We start from the raw sequence: 14,502 nt of genomic DNA, 5'->3' as shown, positions 1-14,502 counted from the left end.
CATGCTGCCTTGTTCCATGAATTTTGTACCATGGAATCTTGTAATTTATCTTGTGCCTTGAGGACTATTCTTTATCTGTTTTTACCATTTTTACTTCTTTGATTGCATTTATTCTTCAATAAACTGTTTGCTGATTTTTATCAAACTGGTGTGGTGGTTAAGGTCAGAGGTGTTCCTCCTCTGGAGTACAGCACTAAAGCTGTTGGAAAACTGTAGTCCCATTATTCCATAGTAGTGTTGACTTCCATCAATATGCTAACCAGTCATAATCTTGTGTAGATTCTGAAACCAAATGAAATACAAATATATTCAAGGTGATTTGCATATCGTACAACTCTCCCAAAATAGTACTGATCAATCCTTTGCCATCCCATGTTTTCAGCAGTTTTTGAAATGCCCCAGTTTCTCTTTCATCCTCCCACCTTACCCTTTATCCTGATTTTACTCCAATTGCTGCAAACTGAGTTGGAACTGTAGGAGTCACTAGCATTCAATTAATTTAACAGGAGATAGAAAAGGGAGACCCTGGTGGCACAGTGAGTTAAACCACTGAGCTACTAAACTTGTTGACCGAAAGATCACAGGTACGAATCTGGGGAATGGAACAAGCTCCCGCTGTTAGCCCCAGCTTCTGTCAATCTAGGAGTTTGAAAACATGCCAATGTGAGTAGATCAATATGTACTGTTCCGGCGGGAAGGTAACGGTGCTCCAAGCAGTCATGCTGGCCATATGACCTTGGAGGTGTCTACGGACAACGCCAGCTCTTTGGCTTAGAAGTAGAGATAGAATCATAGAATCAAAGAGTTGGAAGAGACCTCATGGGCCATCCAGTCCAACCCCATTCTGCCAAGAAGCAGGAATATTGCATTCAAATCACCCCTGACAGATGGCCATCCAGCCTCTGTTTAAAAGCTTCCAAAGAAGGAGCCTCCACCACACTCCGGGGCAGAGAGTTCCACTGCTGAACGGCTCTCACAGTCAGGAAGTTCTTCCTCATGTTCAGGTGGAATCTCCTCTCTTGTAGTTTGAAGCCATTGTTCCATTGCGTCCTAGTCTGCAAGGAAGCAGAAAACAAGCTTGCTCCCTCCTCCCCGTGCCTTCCTCTCACATATTTATACATGGCTATCATATCTCCTCTCAGCCTTCTCTTCTTCAGGCTAAACATGCCCAGCTCCTTAAGCCGCTCCTCATAGGGCTTGTTCTCCAGACCCTTGATCATTTTAGTCGCCCTCCTCTGGACACATTCCAGCTTGTCAATATCTCTCTTGAATTGTGGTGCCCAGAATTGGACACAATATTCCAGGTGTGATCTAACCAAAGCGGAATAGAGGGGTAGCATTACTTCCCTAGATCTAGACACTAGGCTCCTATTGATGCAGGCCAATGATGACCACCAAGCCCCAGAGCCAAACATGACTGGAGTTAATGTTAAGAGGGAAACCTTTACCTTTTAGGAAATTAATGAAGTCTTGCCCTCCTCAAACAAAGGCTAACTGCTGTAGCCTCTCCTCGTTCGGGCGTATGATTTTGTTTATTACTAACTTGGCCATTTTGACCACAGTCTGTGGTTGCTTGGCCACATGGTTCCTGGTTTTCATTTGTGAAATGTCGGAGGGCATGGGATTGATCCCCCAGGCTTGAAAAATGCACAATCATTAATACACAAGGAATTCTTTTTTTCTTCTGTCTTTTGCATTGCCGCAAATGGGTGGAATCAGATATTTTCCGTCTATTTTCCACCGCCACCACTTTTTCCTATTTACAAAAAAAAAATCTAGCCAAAGAGCATCTGTTATCCCCCAGGTTCAGCTGCTTTGCGATCTCTCTCTGTCAGCCACAGCTTGTCAATTCTCTCAATATAGGTACCTTTGCTTGATCTCAGGGTTTCTACAAAAGATGCATTGACTAGCATAATTACTTTTGCTTCAGGGTCAAGAAAAGGTTTACATAATTTTAAAGCTAATTCACATGCATTGGGGGGTGGGTCAGGGGGGGATTGTTGCTCTTACATTTCTCGACAGACCTCAATTCAACCTCCCTGACAAGGCTTCCAGTGTTATCCAAAGTTGTTTCTAGCGAAACCTGCCCTTGCAAACCTGGAAACCCCAGCCAGTATGGTTTGAGTTTCTGCCCTTTTTAAGACTGAGCATTCTCTCCTCGTCGATGTATAATGTTCTTGGATTCTAGGATAATAATATAAGCACAGCCTGTTTTGTTCCTGTTTCACATTATAGAGTTCCCTGGCTCGTGTTTCCATACATTAGAATGGAGAGCAGAAACTGGGAAAGAACCAGAGTTGTACTGATCCCTTTTTGTATATTTTGGCACTTAGATATAAGACTTTTACATCTTTCCCGCAAACAATGAGCCTTCTTAGACTATTTTTGCATAGACCATAGAAAGCGTGCGCTTGCATAGATTAGTGTACAAATGAGTGCATTCCTAGACGTGAAGCTCTTAAGAGTGAATGCTTGAAAGCTATTAAGGGGAAATTGGTGGGATTATTGACCATATTCCTTCATCTAGAGTGGTTTCCCTCTAGTTCTACTGGTACGAAATGATTGTTGTATGTACAATGCATACTTTTCAGGCTATTGTGTGGATACCTGTCTGACCGCATCTCGGCCTATGAGCCCACGAGGACTTTGAGATCGTCTGGGGAGGCCCTTCTCTCGATCCCGCCTGCCTCACAGGCACGCCTGGCAGGGACGAGGGATAGGGCCTTCTCGGTGGTGGCCCCCCGGCTGTGGAACACCCTCCCTGTAGACATCAGACAGGCGCCCTCCCTTATGACATTCCGCAAGAGACTAAAGACGTGGTTGTTTGAGAAGGCGTTTGACTAAGTGCTACAACAATTGGCAATGATGATTGGAACGGAATATGGAAAACGAGATTGGATTGTGATTCTAGGATGAGACGTCGCGAATGATTTAGTGTAATTGTATTATTGATAGTGATGTTGTTATTGTTGTTTGTGATATTGCCTTTATTGTAAATTGTTTTTTATATGTTGTACACCGCCGTGAGTCGCCCTAGGGCTGAGAACGGCAGTCTACAAATACAGTAAATAAATAAATAAATGTGAAACTGTGGGTAACAATGAACCAGTATGAATGAACAACTTCCACTCGAAGTCGTAATGGAGGATTTAGGAAATTTCTGGAGAAGACACCTTTGTAGCTAGGCATGGGCAATCCATGGTTCTAAATGGTTCTACTTACTTAGGCAATCCCTCATTGGCCGAGTAGGATATTCTTCCAGGATCAGAATTCTTGTGAGTCTGTAGGTGGCTGTGGAGCCCTATTCTTGATCTGCATCTTCTTCCGCATTGGGGGCATTGGTTTCCAGGTGGAAGGTGTTCCCGGTCAGGATTAGCTTAACATGCCGTCCTCTTGGCATGTTTCTCTCTTTCACCCTCCATTTTTGCCTCTTCAAATTCTGCAACACTGCTGGTCACAGCTGACATCCAGCTGGAGCGCTCAAGGGCCAGGGCTTCCCAGTTCTCATTGTCTATGCCAGAGTTTTTAAGGCTGGCTTTCAGCCCATCTTTAAATGGTTCGAAAGTACTTACAAAACAAGGGAGTACTGGTGCTTTGCTTCTAAAGTGTTGCTAAAGTTCTGGTGGTGAAAATTTCAGAACTCTAACAAAACTTCCAAAATTTCATTATTAATGGCAGTTCCCAATTGGTTCTGTCATAAAAAAATAGCTAATAATGAAATAATAATGAAATTTTGAGTTTTGTTAGAATCCCGAAATTTTCACCACCAGAACTTTAGAAGCAAAGCACCAGCACCCTATAGTTTTGTAAGTACTTTAGAAACATTTAGAACCATAGATTGCCCATGCCTATTTGTAGCCATTGGTAATCCCTCTAGTCCAGTGGTTCTCAACATGTGTTGGTCATGAGGGTTCTGTGTGGGAAGTTTGCCCCAATTCTGTTGATGGTGGGGTTCAGAATGCTCCTTGATTGTAGGTGAACTATAAATCCCAGTAACTACAACTCCCAAATGTCAAGGTCTGTTTCCCCAAACTCTATCTGTGTTAACATTTGTGCAAATGGATTATTTGTGCCAAGTTTGGTCCAGATCCATCATTGTTTGAGTCCACAGTGCTCTCTAGATGTAGGTGAACTATTCCAAAACCCAAGGTCAATGCCCACCAAATTCTTCTAGTTGACCAGGGGAGTCCTGTATGCCAAGTTTGGTTCAATTTCATCGTTGGTGGAGTTCAGAATGCTTTTTGATTATAGGTGAACTATAAATCCCAGCAACTACAACTCCCAAATGAAATGACAAAATCATAATTTTTGAGTGATGGTCACTTCTTGTGTAGTGAGACGTTTTCTTGCCAAAGTTGGTGTGATTTCGTTCATTGGTTCTTTTGTACTCATTATGCACAGACCATTTTTATATATAGTCCCCAAAGGGGACTCAATTACAGTAAGTCGAGTCAATTCTGCGCTTGGCCATGAAATTTCATTGAGTGACCCTGGGTGAACCATGCATGCTCAACACCAGAAAACTGCATGATAGGATCAACTTAGGGTCACCATAAGTTGGAAACTACTTGAAGTTATGTGGCAGCAGAGGTTATGTATGGCCATGTTTGATACACTCTGCAGCTGTATAGATGGCTTGATGCACAACACCTTTGAGAAACCTTAGCCCAGGAAGAGCCAGTACAAAACTCAGAAAATATTAGAAAATATCAAAGAAGGGCAAGTTTAAGGCAGCCCTCAAGTCCTCTTTCTACTTGGTTCACCTTTTTGCCCACCCACCATCCGGAAAGAGTATTTTAAAAATGCAAACTTTCCATTTGTGGAATACATCTCCACCTACCAGCCTGCTGACATCTCTGATAAATGAGTAACATTAGAAAAGAACGTAAAAGGAATAAGACAGAGCAAGAATTTTGAGAACGTGTGTTCATAATTCCTAGGAAAAAAAAGATCATTTGCTGGTTTCCCCTTCATCAATCAGTATTACTGAATTTTGCAACATTATCTGCGGGAAAGTTGGGAGACACAGGGGAGATGGATCTATTATTTGTACATTTGTGTAATGCGAGCAGGTCCTTATGTCACGCAGACATGAAAAGGGAGAAAAGTAATCAGTGCTGCTACCACCACAAAGTTATTTGTTTTAGATGTTTTTAAAATAGAGGTCATTTGTTATGTAATTAATTCAGTGGATTCCATGTTTCAGCCACCATTTGGAAGGGACACATGTTGTAGTATATGGCAGCTCTTTCATTGTTATCACAAGGGATGGGAAAGGCACGGAGCAGAGCCAAGAGATAGCGAGAATTAATTAGTATGGTATACCAGAAAACAAAAGCTTTAGAGAAAGGAAGGAAAGCAAGAAGCCATGATTGTATGAGCAACAAAGAGAAAAGTTCTTTCTGCAGAGGGCAAACAATGGTTACTGGCCAAGTTGGCCAGTACCCACTGTTATTCAGGCTTGTAGCTGTTAATAAAAAATTCTAATCAAGTTGGTCAGTTGAAACATTCACACCTAGCTCCAGCGGACAAGAGTCCTTTGTCTCACCCTGGTCATTCCACAGATACATAAACCCTTTTTCCTAGTTCCAACAGACCTCACTACCCCTGAGGATGCTTGCCATAGATGCAGGCGAAACGTCAGGAGAGAATGCCTCTAGACCATGGACATATAGACTGAAAAAACCTACAACAACCCAGTGACTCCGACCATGAAAGCCTTCGACAATACATTGTTAATAAATACTTCCTAAGTTAACAGATGGGAAGGAAAGGAGAAGGGCAGGACAAGGAAATAACATTTTAGCTCAAAAAGTATCACTTTCTTTAGGGATGGCATGACTCAAGAAGCATGTTCCCAGCCCAGAATGTACATTTGCTGGTACACAATGATTGTAACACACCATCACAGCTTCCCTGGTGGTTTGCAGTAGATGAGAAGGATTTCACTGACTTTTGAAGTCTGCTTTAACTGTTCTTTAATCCAGAAATCTCATAGGGTAAATGTGAAATCAACATTACCACAAGCAGATGCTGCTATATATATTCACATAGAAGTCTAGATTTTTTTTTTGGCAATGACTGACCCTCCAAAAAAACTGCTCACCAATGCTTCCTCTTCATCCTGGAAAGAAGTGACGAGTGGAGTGCCGCAGGGTTCCGTCCTGGGCCCGGTCCTGTTCAACATCTTTATTAATGACTTAGATGAAGGGCTAGAAGGCAGGATCATCAAGTTTGCAGACGACACCAAATTGGGAGGGATAGCCAATAGTCCAGAGGACAGGAGCAGGATTCAAAACGATCTTGACAGACTAGAGAGATGAATGGCCAAAACTAACAAAATGAAGTTCAACAATGATAAATGCAAGATACTCCACTTTGGCAGGAAAAACGAAATGCAAAGATAGAGAATGGGGAACAATGCCTGACTCGAGAGCAGTTTGTGTGAAAAAGATCTTGGAGTCCTCGTGGACAATAAGTTAAACATGAGCCAACAATGTGATGTGGCGGCAAAAAAAGCCAATGGGATTTTGGCCTGCATCAATATTATTTATTATTATTATTTATTACTTGCACTTATTTACCGCCACTCTCAGCCCAGGGGAGAGTGGCGGTAAATAAGTGGAAGCATAGTGTCTACATCTAGGGAAGTCATGCTCCCCATGCTCTATTCTGCCTTGGTTAGACCACACCTGGAATATTGTGTCCAATTCTGGGCACCACAATTCAAGAGAGATATTGACCAAAAACTGATTTGTAACCCTTTTGAAACTAATGTTGGAGAGTGGTCCCTGGTCAAGTGACCTCTGGCCAAAAAAAGCTTGGGAACCGCTGATCTAAAAGGAGCATCAACCTCTTCTCTCTTTCTATCCCAATAGCGCTTCTGGTTTTTCTGTACGGGCAGGAAAATGGCAGCTCTTTATTGCTTCCCCTTAAAGAAGTGTCAAAAAAGTAGAAGATCTTGGTGCTTTTTTAAGGTTCCTCTGGGATGAACTTAACTCTCGCCTTTCACTACCCATCTCAGAGAAGGAGATTGTTCCTTTTTAGTATGTTACCCTAACTTCTATCGATCAAGGAACCATCCCCGTCTTTGAATAGAAAGGTGAACAGCCTTTTTGAATACCTGAGATACAATGTTGGGGTGAAGGGTCTGAAGAACAAGCCCTATGAGGAGCAGCTTAAAGAGCTGGGCATGTTTAGCCTGAAGAAGAGAAGGCTGAGAGGAGACATGATAGCCATGTATAAATATGTGAGAGGAAGTCATAGGGAGGAGGGAGTGAACTTGTTTTCTGCTTCCCTGGAGACTAGGACGCGGAATCATGGCTTCAAACTACAAGAAAGGAGATTTCACCTGAACATGAGGAAGAACTTCCTGTCTGGGAGAGCTGTTCAGCAGTGGAACTCTCTGCCCCGGAGTGTGATAGAGGCTCCTACTTTGGAAGCTTTTAAACAGAGGCTGGATGACCATCTGTCAGGGGTGCTTTGAATGCAATTTTTCTGCTTCTTCTCAGAGGGTCGGACTGGATGGCCCATGAGGTCTCTTCCAACTCTATGATTCTATGATTCTAGCTGGCCACCTGGAATGAAACTGTTTCTTACCCTCTCCACAAAATGACCCACAACTTATCCATTACTCATCAAAATCCATAATTTTGTCCACCAGATCTGCCCTCAACATATACACACAGTTTACTTATATATGGTACATAGAATCATAGAGTTGGAAGAGACCTCGTGAGCCATCCAATCCAACCCCATTCTGCCAAGAAGCAGGAAAATGGCATGATGTGATACTTAATCCATAGTCTGAAATTGGTGCCAGTTCTAATTAATGGCAATCTGTTGCTATCTGCCACCACTATCCCCTGTTTCCCTCAAACATCTCTTTCTCTCTTTACCATGCTAAATGCATAGCATCTCGTATGTTTTCTTTTGCTTTTTTATTCTTGGCATACGTTTCCGTCTTTATTCAATGCTTGGAGGCTATAAAATATGTAACATTTAACATGCAGTTGCATTACCTCTAATAAGGCCTGGTATCAGGCAGACATTGCCTTGGCCTCCAGCCCAAGAGACAGAGACCCTTAGTAATTAAGCCCGATGCAACCCAGTGAATAAATAAGGAAGAAATACTGCAACAGTCAGTGTTCTGCTGGCCAACCCAGCTAGCCGGAGGGCAGATAATTAATCCAAAACCAAGGGAAAAAGAAAGACCTATTGGGAGTCTGGCCAATTTGTCCATCTCTTTAATATATATAATTGCATTTTGTCCAAAGAAAAAGTAATTCACGTAGGTAATTGCAAGACAGAACGAGGCCAGATTTTAAAAAGTTCGCCGCAGTAATCTTTCGTGATGCTTGTAAGCTGGTAAGAATGTTTGTGGACTCTACAGTCTGCTTTTACAGTAACGGGGACTAATGCGGCTGGGAGATTGGGAAGTTACACAATCTGCTGACCCACCGAGGAGACAGGCTGGAATGCATCCTTAGGGGATAAAGGCTTTCCATATTCTTGTGTGACTCCATTGAGCTGTGGGGAGGGTGCGGTTCTTCCCAAAAGGAAGGGCTGTAATAGCTTCAGGGTAGGATTTTGCCTGGGCCATTACTTCCTGATCCTTGACTTGTTCTTTAAGTCCTGGCTATACTTCTGCCTTACTGCAGATGCAGACTGTGGCCAGGAAATCAGAAGACGCTTCCTTCTTGGGAGGAGAGCAATGCCCAGTCTCGATAAAATAGTAAAGAGTAGAGACATCAGACTGGCAACCAAGATCCGCATAGTCAAAGCCATGGTATTCCCTGTAGTAACCTACGGATGTGAGAGCTGGACCTTAGGGAAGGCTGAGCGAAGGAAGAGAGATGCTTTTGAGCTGTGGTGTTGGAGGAAAGTTCTGAGAGTGCCTTGGACTGCGAGAAGATCCAACCAGTCCATCCTCCAGGAAATAAAGCCCGGCTGCTCACTGGAGGGAAGGAGACTAGAGACAAAGTTGAAGTACTTTGGCCACATCATGAGGAGACAGCAAAGCCTCGAGAAGACAATGATGCTGGGGAAAGTGGAAGGCAAAAGGAAGAGGGGCCGACCAAGGGCAAGATGGATGGATGGCATCCTTGAAGTGACTGGACTGACCTTGAAGGAGCTGGGGGTGGTGACGGCCGACAGGGAGCTCTGGCGTGGGCTGGTCCATGAGGTCACGAAGAGTCGGAGACGACTGAACGAATGAACAACAACAATACTTCTGCCTGCTGACTCATCTCACTACTTTGAGATTTGGTTGCTTGACTTTAAATTGGGTTGTTCTAGGTTTTTCAGGCTGTATGGCTGTGCTGGTACAGCTGTACCAGAAGCTCCCACTTTATTTGCTTTGTATTAAGTGTTTGCTTGCAGCGCAAGGCTTGAGATTCTGCAGAAGGGTGGCTTCCTGTTAAAGTTTGCAGTTATAGGGCAGGCCCCCTGTCCATCATCGTTAAGTTTGGTTCCGCCCCCTGTTCAGGACAATTGAGAAAGGAAGGGGGCCATTTTCAGTCAGTCTCAGCAAAGAAAGTCAATGTACTGGATGTGTACAGACTTCTCCTGTACAAAGGCTTCAACGCTTAAGACCTCTGGGGGAGAACAGGTTTAAGAGCAAAAGGATTCCCAAAGATTCCTAGGGAAACAGCCCTAAAGATCTGAGGAATTTCGGAGGGAAAAAAACAGCTTTGAACATCTAAGAATTCCAGCTGAAGTGACTACAGGCCTACTGGTAGGTCCATTCGGTGCTTTGAGACGCAGTCCAACCCGGTAGTGGAGCCCACATCAGTTAGGTTTAGGATCACAGTTAGCCTGGGAGAAGTTTGGAAAGGGATTTTCCTTTAGAGTAAAAGTAACAGTTAGAAGCCACTGGTTGCACAAAGCCTGGAAGCATTTGTTTAACCTTTTGAAGACAAAGGAAGTTTCTGTTGACCTCACTACCTCTGAGGATGCTTGCCATAGATGCAGGCGAAACATCAGGAGAAATGCCTCTAGAACATGGCCCTATAGCCCGAAAAAACCCACAAGAACCTTTCTGTTGATTGTTCACCAATAAAAGACTTTGTTATATTTTACAAGTCCTCTAAAGACTATTTATGGTGAAAATCCTTACAAATTTCTCTTCAGGCCTCCTGGCTTCCCGCTGGGCTAAAGTTGCACGTCCTGTTTTAAAAGCAATTCGTTTCAAACCCAGCACGCGACAGTACATTGGCCATGTTCTAGAAGTATTCTCTCCTGGCGTTTCACCTGCATCAATGGCAGGCATCCTCAGAGCTTGTGAGGACCTCACAGCCTCTGAGGATGCCTGCCATAGATGCAGGAGAAACATCAGGAGAGAATACTTCTAGAACATGGCTATACCAGCCCGAAAAACCTACAACAACCAGTGATGCTGGTCATGAAAGCCTTCGACAATACATTGACTTTAAATTGGTGCAATACTGTCTAAATCTGTATCTTATGTAGTTGACATTTGGTATCGGCTGAGGCTTGGTTCTGGAACCACCACCCCATGAATCCCAAAACTGGTGGATGCTCAAGTCCCATTGTTTAAGCGTTTAACCATGCCTTCTCTTCCACCAGCATAGTTTTGCTGGTGAGTAGGGTCTTGGCCATTGTGGTTATTGTTGCTGTTACTGTTGTTGTGTGTCTTCAAGTCATTTCCAACCTTTGGTGAACCTATCATGAGTTTTTTCTGAAGCTAACAATATGTGATTTGTCCTAGATCACCTGTTGAGTTTTCATGGTTGATCGGGGATTCAAACCCTGTTCTGAAGTGATAGTCTGATGCGCATAATAACTATGGCACATTGACTCCTGGTCTTGGTCATAGACTGCACTTAAGCAGTCAATCCCATACCAACTTTTGGAAAGGTCCTTTACGCCATCTCTGCATAAGTGTTCCTCCAGTTAATATTCCTTCTAGAAAAGAAGTTAGAAATGCTAGAGATGTGTCATTTGATGGAAGGAACTGATTCAAAGTCTTTGAGAGAGAGAAAATAGAAGCTGTTTCTTCAGCACCATCCCTGTTTCTAACCTGTCTCAACTAAAAACGAATCCAGCTAAGTTTAAGGCCACCCCTATATAATTACATTCCATTTTAATATGACACACATTACATTTAGAGAGGATCGGAAACAATAGACTCAAGCGAACCATGCTATTTTGTCATTTCGCCAAAGCCCTCATGAGCAATTGTACCCTGTCTTTACGCTGAGAACATATGCTTTGAAATAACCAGAAATTATCTTTATTCTGTCTTTGGGGAGAATTTAACATTTAATAAGCCATGTAGTGTATGAAAAGAAAATGGTAAACATTCATGGTTTGAGCTGTCATAAAAACGAAGCAGAAAATGCCAGATACAATTTTCCTTTGTCCTACTTGCTTTTTGAAGATGAGAAATGGCTGGTGTTTTGGCAAAGCCTAGATTTCTCTGGAATTGTTTAGCAGAAGCGAAGAAATTGAATAATTGTATTCTTTCCTCTATCCCCTAAAGAAGGAGGAATTGCATTATTTTTAGATATGTGGTGGAATGCACAGTTTTTTTTAAAGAAGTGGTTTCTATGTTTTCTTTTTTTTTTGGTACAAATTTAATGTGGTTACCCAGCTTTAGTGACATTAAACAGAAAGGTGTCATATACTAAAGACATACATTAAACTATATAGTAGAAATACATCCTAATCTTTTGAATTCTTAGAAGAAAGGAAGGTCTAGTGGCCCATTAGGAAGGTAGTACTTAGAGGAAGCAATGAGTAAATTTATTAATTTTCTTACTGTTAAAAGAAAGGTTTTAAAATGTAGTTTTTGAAAATTATTTACTCTTTGGGACTCATTCTGTGCAAAATTTACACCAGAGTTTTTTCCCTCTGAAAACAGCAGTTTCTATGCCAAAAAAGGAGAAGAAGAATTTTCTGCACACAAAGTACCATAATTTTGGGGCAGAAGAAAAATTTCCTATACAAAAATGCTGTTTTCTGAATAATAATAATAATAATAATAATAATAATGGCTCTGAGGAAGCTTGCCATAGATGCAGGCGAAACGTCAGGAGAAATGCCTCTAGAACATGGCCATACAGCCCGAAAAAACCCACAAGAACTGAATAATAATAATTCTCAGGGTGGCTAATAAAGTACTCAAGATGCCACACATAAAATAGAGTTACATATCATCAAAACAATACACAATTTGAATACACTCAATGGACAACATTAATAGATTAAAAAAATTAATTTCTAAAACAGGCATACCTGTGAGTCATTGAGTTTTTTCAAAAATGAACTAAAGTGCCAAATAACAATGGTCAACATCATCACATGCCTATAGTACATTATTCCTGGTCAAATGCCTGCTATGCTTTTAGGGCCCAAATGGAAGGTTTCGAGGTTTGGGGCTAATTTAATCTCTCTAGGGAGAGCATTCCATTGCCAGGAAGCCACCACCGAGAAAGCCCTCTCACTCGTACCTCACGAACCGCACCTGTGATGGTGGTTGGACCGAGGGAAGGGCCTCCCCAGCAGATCTCAAGGTCTGCACCAGTTCATAGGAGGAGATGAGGTCTCAAAGATGGGTTGGATCTGAAGCGTATAAAATAAAACTTTTCCATGTAATTTTTGCATAAAATAACTCCTGGACTGTGAAAATTCTCATCAGAATTTTCCAACACTTACAAAAATTGACATTCTATAAACTAGGATTAAGACTGCATTCAAGAAATAAGAAAAAGACAAAATATTGGAAAAGCAGCTATGAACAAAGGAAACAAGATCCTCAAGTGTGGAAAGATAGATCATTCAGTACAAAAGTCAGGATTATCCAGGACATAATATTTCCAATTCCTTTGTAAGTGTTTTGAAACCAGTAACAAGAAATGTGTTTGGGAAAAAATTATTTTGTTTTAAGCAGTCAGATCGTTGCATTCATTTTCAGCCTAAATTATTCTTACCGTTATAAATTGTTTGTCATGGTTTTGTCGTATGCCTACTCAAGGATCATTGTATACAAACATTTAAATGAATTAAGATCTCACTAGTATCAAAGTTAACTAAACTGAAGCTGTCTGGTTTTGGACATACCATGAGATGGCATTTATATTTATTTATTTATCGAGTCATCAGCAACCAGTCAGTTATATTACATTTCTAACAGAACAAAGCAAACAAACAGACAAAATACAAAATACAGAATACAAAATTTGTGAGTTTGGTAGTTGATTAAATGTCCTTTGACCAGTATCTGGCCACTTGGAGTGCCTCTGGTGTTGCTGCAAGAAGGTCCTCCATTGTGCATGTGGCAGGGCTCAGGTTGCATTGCAGCAGGTGGTCAGTGGTTTGCTCCTCTCCACACTCACATGTCGAGGATTTATTTATTTATTTATTTATTACTGCATTTGTAGACCGCCGTTCTCAGCCCTAGGGCGAGATTCCACTTTGTAGCCCCATTTCTGAAGGTTGGCTCTGCATCTCATGGTGCCAGAGCGCAGTCTGTTCAGTGCCTTCCAAGTTGCCCAGTCCTCTGTGTGCCCAGGGCGGAGTCTCTCATTTGGTATCAGCCATTGGTTGAGGTTCTGGGTTTGAGCCTGCCACTTTTGGACTCTCGCTTGCTGAGGTGTTCCAGCGAGTGTCTCTGTAGATCTTAGAAAACTATTTCTAGATTTAAGTCATTGACGTGCTGGCTGATACCCAAACAGGGGATGAGCTGGAGATGTCTCTGCCTTGGTCCTTTCACTATTGCCAGCTACTTCTTGGCGGTTGTCAGGTGGTGCAATACCGGCTAAGCAGTGTAATTTTTCCAGTGGTGTAGGGCGCAGACACCCCGTGATAATGCAGCATGTCTCATTCAGAGCCACATCCACTGTTTTAGTGTGGTGAGATCTGTTCCACACTGGGCATTCATACTCAGCTGCAAAGTAGCACAGCACAAGGGCAGATGTCTTCACTGTATCTGGTTGTGATCCCCAAGTTGTGCCAATCAGCTTTCACCACAGAAGCGAACAGCATGAGATGGCATGACGTGTTGGAAGAGATGATAAGGTTCAGAAAAGTGGAAAGAGGAAAAGCATATTACAGATGGATTGATTCATGGAAACCACAACCCTGAATTTGCAAGACATGAGCAATGTAGTTGTTGACTGCAGATCTTGGATGTCTCATTCATAGTATGCATCATCATAAATTGATGTTGACTTGACAAAATAAATAAATAAGAAATATGTCAGTACACTTCTATAAAGGCATACTGTTCTAATGTTATAAAAAACGTAATTCTAAACCTCTCAGAGAGCTTTTGCTATGTGGCAGGATGTAAATATTTTCAAATATAAGAAAGCATTCAGTATTTGTTGAACTTCCCATTCTGTAAGACCCAAAGACTTTTGATTTCAGCGAAGTGGCTTTGCAAAAGACCACAACTGCAAGCCAGGCCTGGTGTGTGCATGTCTTAAGCCCTGTCCTTTCATACTCACAGTTGTTGTGTGTTGACCTTTCCATCATCCC

General features: G+C 42.2%; 1 protein-coding gene across 12 annotated transcripts in view; it reads left to right on the top strand.

Annotated features, from left to right (window-relative positions):
- The window catches only part of TENM4 (teneurin transmembrane protein 4), an 892,306-nt gene that overhangs the window by 676,086 nt on the left and 201,718 nt on the right, over nt 1-14,502 (top strand). The window lies entirely within an intron of this gene.

Source organism: Anolis sagrei, chromosome 3 (genome assembly GCF_037176765.1).
Source record: "Anolis sagrei isolate rAnoSag1 chromosome 3, rAnoSag1.mat, whole genome shotgun sequence".
NCBI classification, from domain to species: domain Eukaryota; kingdom Metazoa; phylum Chordata; class Lepidosauria; order Squamata; family Dactyloidae; genus Anolis; species Anolis sagrei.
Note: the sequence above shows the minus strand (reverse complement) of the source record. Positions and strands in the feature narration are given on the sequence as shown.